The 8,806-nt window shown below is 34.3% G+C and overlaps 1 long non-coding RNA gene across 1 annotated transcript; it reads right to left on the bottom strand.

Annotated features, from left to right (window-relative positions):
* Window positions 1-792: 792 nt before the first annotated feature.
* LOC114760976 (uncharacterized) lies at window positions 793-8,479 on the bottom strand. Its single transcript, XR_003742104.1, has 4 exons — window positions 8,467-8,479; window positions 1,959-1,986; window positions 1,715-1,855; window positions 793-1,326 (listed from the first exon to the last, which is right to left on the bottom strand). It is a non-coding gene; the product is annotated as an uncharacterized LOC114760976 (long non-coding RNA).
* Between the last annotated feature and the right edge of the window lie 327 nt (window positions 8,480-8,806).

Here is an 8,806-nt window from a genome sequence, read left to right as displayed (position 1 = left end):
AAGTATAGAGCATGCTTCTTTAACATAAATGCACTTATTATTTTTAACTTAAATAATCTGTCCCAAGCGCTTAGATAGATATTCATTATAATACTGAGAACCATGAAAAGACATAATGAGAAATTATATTTTTCCAAAAAAAAAATTGTTGTATCAGTCCATGCATTAAGAATATTGTATCATCATGTTTACTAAAAACTTGGAAATTCTTCCATCTCCACCCCCAACAAATCGATTTCCTCAAGTAGCACTGATCCTGCCAGTTCCAGTCTAACATTTCACAAAGGAGATATTAACTGCAAATTTACATTAGGCCAAAACAACACAAATATGTCCAGAATACAAGAGAATAATAATGCTCACAAAAAGAGCAACAAAATGCCACAAATGAGCTCTGACCTTGGTAACTCTTGGGTCTTTGACATACCACCTCAAACCTTACAGCTCATTAAAAGAGTTTATTAAATGGATTAACCACGTACTCCATTGAGTACCAATTCTCATACTTAGATAATGTACACTATTGGATTCAAAATCCATATTCCATACCGAAATCCTTATATGTTGCAAGAGGTGAGTTTGATTTTGATATTTAGAACACCTCAACAAATTCCAACAAAACACCAAATGGTCTAATTCAAGAACCATGCACTATAGCAAGGATGGGAAGCAAATTAATACTAATCCAATTTGGAGGGAAATAAAAAACAAACACTATGGTAAGGGTGATGTCTCATGTGAGTAAAAAAATACACCACTATTCTTAAATTGAAAGTACGAAGCCCACAAAGGCACTGTTAAAATTGCAGATATTAACAAATTAAATTGTATATACTCTTCGTGACAATTAACATCAAGCCTCCACAAAACAAAATAGCATCCATCATACAATACCAATTAAACCTTCTATGATATTAAACAACACTAGATGAATATCAAGAAGGAAAACAACAAATATGAAAATGCTGATATGAGAGCAGAAAAAGAGTTAACCTTGATCTCTCTTCACCAAAGCAAACTGAATCACCATACCAGTTTTTGCAAGTAAATGTAAGGCTGATGTTCAACCTATAGCTTCACAGCACAATATCCAAGCAAAACACACCTTATTCTATTCTTCCTATATGATAGATGAACTTAGATAGTCTCATAAAAAAATGAAGCAAGACATTGGAAAAAGATAATTGTACCAGAAAAATGCAGAAAACTAATCATACGGGAAGGCAGAATATTAGGGTGAATGCACTATTGAGCCATAATTACCTTTGAACCAAAGACTTTGTTCGTTAAAACATTTGTGTGCCTTCCCGGGGGCCACTAATGAGACTACAAAATGAGAATTAGCCTAGTATTTTTAGGAATAAGTACTGGATCAGCATATGCCACTAAACCTACCCGGCTACCCCACTATAACTTAGACGAGAAAAAGAATTAAAACCCAGTATTTAAAAATAAACAATGGAGGATTTGAATTGACTTTATAGAACATAATATGTAATAGAAACGTAAGCTTTGAGAATGGATGATGAACTAACAATGAAATATATAAACGTTCAGCCTGTTTTGTGAAGAATTTTAAAAACCCTTCGTTTAGCAAGGAAAACCCATTACAGAACAATAAAATAGATTAAAATAAAAAGACAAAATAAAACTGTGAGGAATACTTGAAGAGGATATGTAGAAAGGTGAAAGGATGAAGAAAGCTAGGATTTACCCGCAGGTTCTGCTCCAGAAGCACTCCTTGCTGTTATATGAGAGCGTCCTACCAATATCTATCACCACCCTCACCCAACGGTTGCCGACATCGGAGACCGCAAACTCAAGCTCCCACAACGGTTTTGCAAGAACGATTCACCTGGGAAATTGAGGAGAAGGGGGGGGAATAGGAATGGGAAAAGACAATGGGAAACACGTAAAGGAGAGAGTAAAAAATAAAGAATAGAAAGAAGACGATTTACCAGGCAGAAGAAGCGAAGAAGTCCACATCTGGTGACAATCTGTGAGAACTTGCTAAGAGCATAACTAAAACTAAAATGATGAAAAGATGAAACTCGAAGCAAAAAATGAGGGCAACAAAGAAAAGTATACGACTTATCAAGAGTACAGAAAGCGTGTTGCAGGGAAAAAGCGTGTGGCAGTCAATTTTGGGATCTGTTATAATTAATTTTTTTTCATTTTTCCAAAAGCCAAAAATTTACAAATTTAAAAAAATCTGAAAATTTTACTATATTATAGAGGTAAGCAAAACTATTTATATTACTACGTCAAAAAATATTTATATTATAATATTGTTATATTTTCAAAGATAAAAATTATTATAAACATTAAAATATTTAAATATTGATTTTTTAACAGTATTAAAATTCAAGTAATTTCTGCATCTATTAATTTTTAATTTAAAACTGTTAATATTAATGCCAACTGTAAATATATATGCAGTAATTTTATATTTACTTCTTGTATTTATATCATCATATACATTTCTAATATTAATTTTTATTTGTTATTATACTTTAAAACTTTGGATATAACGTGGGAAGGAAGTCAAAAAAGCATCATAAAGAAATCCTACAGATTTTGAAACCAAAGAAAGAGTGAGAAAGAATTGAAATGGAGGGAACTTGAAATTTTGAAACTCCCATCTGGACACTTTAAAAAAAATACTTGGAAAAAAAATACTACACACAAAATTAAAAATAGGCGCAGCCCAAAACTTAGCCGCTACTATTCCTGAGCTGGTATTGTTCATAGAACAGTATTTTGAGTGAGAAGCCACTATGGAGGTAAAAATGAGCCGGCTTGTACTTGATTTTGATTTAATATTATAGATTGATTTTACTTTTAAATTTTATAATCTAGCTATTATTTTACTTTAATATGAGAAACATTGTTGTTGAAACTCATGAATTTCTAATTCAAATTATAGAATCACATGTTATATAAGTATAAAAATACTCTATTATCAAATAAATATATATATAGTTTAAAAATATCAACGCATATAATATAAATCAAATCATTATTAAAGTCCAAATTAACCCATTTTTTAAAAATTTAATTGGATAAATTATTGTCTAAAACTAAATTTAATTTTAAAATTATAATAATAACTAAATATTTGAAATATTATTAATAATGTAAAAAATTAATAACATTAGAATTATATAAAAAAGTTTTAAAAAAAATTATAAAAAGGCTTAAACGGGTTGGCCTGTAGCCTTCTAGGGTCGGTCCTTTTAAGCCCTCGGCCCTCCAGGGCTTATTTCCCATTTGAAGAGAAAAATATCAAGTCCGGTCTTCATAATTTCAGGGTCTAAATGGGCTAGCCTGACAGACTCGGCTCGTTTTCCCAGCTTTAGTTGTCGCCGCCATGGCCGCCACTGTCGCTGTCACTGTCAGTGGTAGCTGAGCACTAGAGTGCTTATGCTCTTGGCGGCAGCTTGGCTATGGAGCCAAAAATTTGATATTTTTATTTATTTGTTAAAAATAATTTGAATATGAAATGCTTTTTTTCTCTCTTTTTTAAGATAAAATATTGACAAAAAAATTAGGGAGAATTACAATGAGGTCCCATGTAAGAAAAAAATCACAAAACAAGTCCTAGAGGTTGTTATCCTCTATTTTAGAACTTGTTATTACAGGTTAGTTAGGTTGTTATTAGACTTTTTAATAGTTATTTCTCTTGTATAGAATTTATTGTAATTCTCATAAAAAAAATTACGTGAGACGAAGGACAAGATACACCGGAAAAGAAGAAAAAGTTGAAGTAATGGTTGCTTTTATCCAATGAATGTTGCTGCAATGAAATTTTATATCCATCAGTTATAATTAAATTTATCCATTTCTTCTTCACTTGTATGATTGTATCATTCTTTTTCGTCTCTCTTACTTCCATTTTCCACTTTTCCGCAAACAAAACACAGCTACAAATCCTTTTCGATCTCTTTGGCATGGACTATGGAGCTTAGGAGATAAGATCCTTGCTTCTCTTCTTCTTCTTCTTTTTTGAGCACTAATTTTTATGGGTATTGGTTTAATACTTTTTCTCATTTTTTTCCTCTTCTTTCGTCTTTCTTCTTCATTGTTGGTGGCTGCCATTTTGAGAAAAATTCAGATCGGCTGGTTATTACAAAACCCTTCCGAGTTCTAAGCTAACGGCAGTTTCTGGCTCAAAGGCCAGCTCGTAGCAACTCAAAATAGATTAACATTCAGAATGGTTTTTCATATGCGACTCAAACCACCTTCACCTTTGATTGACGGTTGGTCTGGACAGTCTAGTTTAGTCCTGAAAACATTAAAATATATATTATTTTTATCTTTATTATTTGCTAATTGTAGTACAATATTTTGGTTTTTTTTTTCTGTCATTTGTACTTTTTTTTAATGCTTTATTTTTCATTTTGGCCATATTGATTACAAAAGTGAAGAGAGAGGGAATAAGTCAGAGAAAATATACTACTAATTTAAAAAGAGCAAAAATAAAATATTTTATTTATTTAAAGAGAAATTGCAAAAAAAGATCTTGGAATTGCAAAAATGCAGATAGGGTCCCTATCTGCGTTTTTGCAATTCTAAGGCATTTTTTTGTAATTTTTTTTATTTAATGCTCTTAACGGCATGTGAAAAACTTTTACAAACAACAAATTTACAAATAACAAATAAAAAGTATCAGAATGATATGCGTGTCTTGAAATTTTAAGTTTTATACCTAACGTGGATTGTTTAGAACTGATCTCAAAAGTCAAAATTTATATATTTTTAATTTTTAATTTTGTGAAATGATTATTTTATTGATTGTAGAATTTAAAATAAAAATAATATTTCAGTTTTCAGTTTTTATTTTAGAATATTTTTATTATTTAAAAATTATTAATTGCAAATTTTAAGTTTAAATCATGAAAATTGCATTTAGATGGTACAGATTTTGTTATCATAATAAGCACTGAAACTAGGTCTTAAAATAAAGGGCACGAAACAAATAATTTAATCCTTATTTTGCAATTTTGATTTAATTTGTTAACACTAATTACTTAAAATATGCGACCCAAAAGGAAAATATATAACTTTTTTTTTTTTTTTGAATGAAATGGGAATTTCATAAAAGAGCAAATATGTACAAGAAATTACAAGCAGGCATTACAAAAGAAAAGGACTAGCCTAAACGTAGTGCATTACAGATATCCTTCGCTCTAGCAGTATGATCACTAAGAGCGATCACTACATTCACCAGGCGATGGGCTTGAGTATCTTCGTTGCAAAATATCTTACGGTTTCTTGCCTCCCAAAGTTTCCAACATAAGATCCCAAAAAAGACGCACCACAAAGGATTTGTGCTTTTGGGTTTCAGATTCGTTTTTAGCCAAATATCAAAGGGACAGCTGTAAAAGCAACTTCGAATATGGACTGGTATTATAAGATTCCAGCAGGAGGTGGCAAGAGAGCAGCATCTTAAAACATGGTTGATATCTTCCGTGCCTTTGTTGCAGATTTCACACATATCCCTGTTAGTCATATGCCTTCTAAATCTTACACTATTAGTGAGCAATTTATTACTCATTGCAAGCCATAAGAAAGTTCGGACCCGTTGAGCCCCTGGCCATTTCCAAACGAGGTCCCACTGCGGATTGTCATCATTCCAATTGCACATCATAATCGAATCATAACCTGAGGAGACAGTATAGTCTTGCTTAGCTGTGAAGTGCCAGGTACATTTGTCTCTTACCTCAGCCATGCGTGGCACTTGGATACGTGCAATCTGTTGAAGAATGTCACGCGGCAGTAAACACTCAAATTCATTCCATTTCCAGCTTCCATTTGCATCAATGAACTCACCAATTGGCTTGTGCAGCTGATCTTCAGGAATTGGGGTATAGGAGAGATTCTTCAATGGTCCCAAATCTCCCACCCAATGATCCTTCCAAAACCGAGCTTGTTTACCATCACCAACTTCCCATTTTAAACCCATCTCCAAATCTCCCCATAGGTTCATAATGTTTTTCCAGAGATAAGATCCATTCTTCATTTTACTAGTGTTTTGCCCCTGGTGGCTCCATCCATATTTGGCTTTCATAATTCTTACCCAAAGAAGTTCAGGCTGCGATATTAATTTATAGGCGAGCTTTAGCAGAAAAGCTGAGTTCTGGTGTTCAGGGTCTTTAATACCGCAACCACCACATCTTTTTGGTTGACACATGGTTTCCCACTTGATCAAATGGACCCTTTTATGCTGCTCACTAGTGCCCCAAATGAAGTTTTTGATTAGCGATTGGATTCTGGCACAACAGGACTTTGGCAAGCGGGTGGTTTGCATGGCATACATTGGTATTGTGGATAGGACCGACTGCACCAGAGTGATCCGCCCCGCCAATGCTAGAGATTTATTTTTCCAACCTGAAAGTTTTCTCTGAATTTTCTCCTCAAGGTAGTGATAAGTGTCCTGTGTCACTCTCTTATGGAGCAGAGGCACCCCAAGATATTTGCCTAGATCCTCTGTTTTCTGAAATCCCAAAGCTTCACAAACTACATTTGCATCCTGGGCAGAGACATTCTTTGAGAAGTAAAGTCTAGTCTTAGCTTGGCTAATTCTTTGGCCGGATGAAGCACAAAATTCTCCAAGGATCTTGTTAATGGTTTGGAGCTGTTGTGTTTTCGTTGTGCTGAAGAGGATGAGATCATCAGCAAAGAATAGATGAGAGAGGGGTGGGCCTTGTCTACCTAATCTTATGGTTTGCCATCTTCCTTCATCTACGTGCTTGCAGATAGCCTGTGATAGACGCTCCATACAAAGTACGAAAATGTAAGGGGAGAGTGGATCCCCTTGTCTGATGCCTCTCTGTGGTGTAAGAGGGTCCAACGGTTCTCCATTCCAGAGTACTTGCATAGAGGAAGTAAAATATATAACTTTCAATTTTAGACAAACAGAAGGAAAACTTGAGGATAAATTCCTCATTAAAAATTTAATTAGCAAATAAAACATGAGAATTTTGTGCAATTTAATTTCTGGTGTGTAACCTAATTTTTTTAATATGTAATTTATCTTTCTTTGTGTGTAATAATCTTTTCTCGTGTGATGTGCAACTTAATTTTTCTTTATGCAAATAAAATTTTTTTATGTACAAGTCATCTTCTCTATGCACAAACTAATTCCTTAGATCTAAATACTGTTTGTGTAAGTTATTTTTTTTTTATGTACTACCTCCGGTCCTAATTATAAGACCCAGTTGACTAATTTGAGGAGATTAAGGAAGTAAGTTAAGTTAGTTATTTGTAATAAATAAGTGTTGTCATTCCTAAAATATCCTTGCTAATTAAGTGTATTGGCTAGAACTATCATTATTAGAAGGACTATCTTGGAAAAAAAAACATAAATATAAGAGATAAAATGGATTGGGGTCTTATAATTAGGACCAAACAAAAAGTTAAACGGGATCTTCTATTAAGGGCCAGAGTTAGTAATTTATTTTTCTTTATATGTAACTAAATTTTTTTATATAACCAATTATGTTAAATCTCAATCCACATGGAAAAACCGAAAAAGAGGCGGAGGCTGCACCAGTCGCTTCGTGCTTCTTATGCTCTGGAAAGGGCACGTGATCCGCCCCTCTGATCATGTGATCTGACTTCGCCTTCTGTTCTGGGCAGCAACCGCCAACCGGGGCAGAAGGAACAGCCATAGCCATAGCTGCTTCTATTCGGGTTTCAATCTCCCCCGGGAATTCTTTTCCTCCAATTTGATCTTCGCTTCCTTTCTTCCAATTCTACTCAACTACCTTCAGATACAGAGTTCAAGCACTTCCATGGCTTCTGTCATATGTATATTACCATATTACTTGGCCCGGGCTGCTAAGTTCTTGTTTCCTGGTTTTGCCCCTCAGTTTGAAGCGCTCATGACTGTGTTTGGCTCTCTGGCTGTTGCCGCTCTTGTATCTTTGGCTCTGCAGCTTCCGTGGTGGTCCATTCTCTTTATTCTATTATTCGTGGGAGGCTTCTTTAAGCTGCTCAATAAACTTCATGCAACATATGGCAATAGACGTCGTCCCCGTCCAAGAACGATGCAACCATTCCTACCATTGTATAATGTTATATTCAATCATTAGGGGAGAATATTGATTCAGAAGAATACTAGTTACCTCAATTTAGGTATTTTTCATGTACCTTTTATTTTCCTTCCTTTTTCTTGTCTAATCATAGGCTATTTTACACGTCTTGTAGTATTTGTAATCCAGTTGTTATCCTAGTGGAAAATGCGTCCGATACTTTTTTTTCCCCTTCCAATTCTTGAATTAGGTTTCTCCATGCATGTATTACTGTTCAATTCTGGTCCCATTTTGCTTTATTTGAACTTTTGACGCCATTCTTTTTTTGTATTATCCCCAATCATAGAATGTTATTGGTTTTCAAGGAGCTTCAGGTGGCTTCGTCCCCTTTCTTATCAACGACAACGAAATTACCACCGTTCTCTGGCACAACCAGATGTGGATTATGTCCTTCTGATTGAAGAATGAATTATTCAGAATGAAAAAGTTAATAATTCTCGTGTGAATTTCATACGGTTTTGGTTTACTTTGCTCATATTGCTGGGAGAGGTTCGTCCTCATTGGTTTCTTCTTTTGTGTTTCTTGTAAATTTTAGGTCCTGCGAGCAAAACTTGATGATGGAAGGGGCCTTACCTATGCAGTACCGCTCCTGTAGCTGATGTTATTGTGTATGAAGCCGTAAACTTGCACTTTGCAGAGTAAGTTTTTGGATGAGTTTATTGATTGGGATAAAAACACACACACACACACACACACAGATGGCAAGCAAG

The sequence above is a fragment of the Neltuma alba genome, unplaced genomic scaffold, assembly GCF_004799145.2.
Source record: "Neltuma alba isolate B1F8T4 unplaced genomic scaffold, ASM479914v2 tig00011060_pilon, whole genome shotgun sequence".
NCBI classification, from domain to species: Eukaryota; Viridiplantae; Streptophyta; class Magnoliopsida; order Fabales; family Fabaceae; genus Neltuma; species Neltuma alba.
This window is presented reverse-complemented; position numbering and strand designations above follow the sequence as displayed.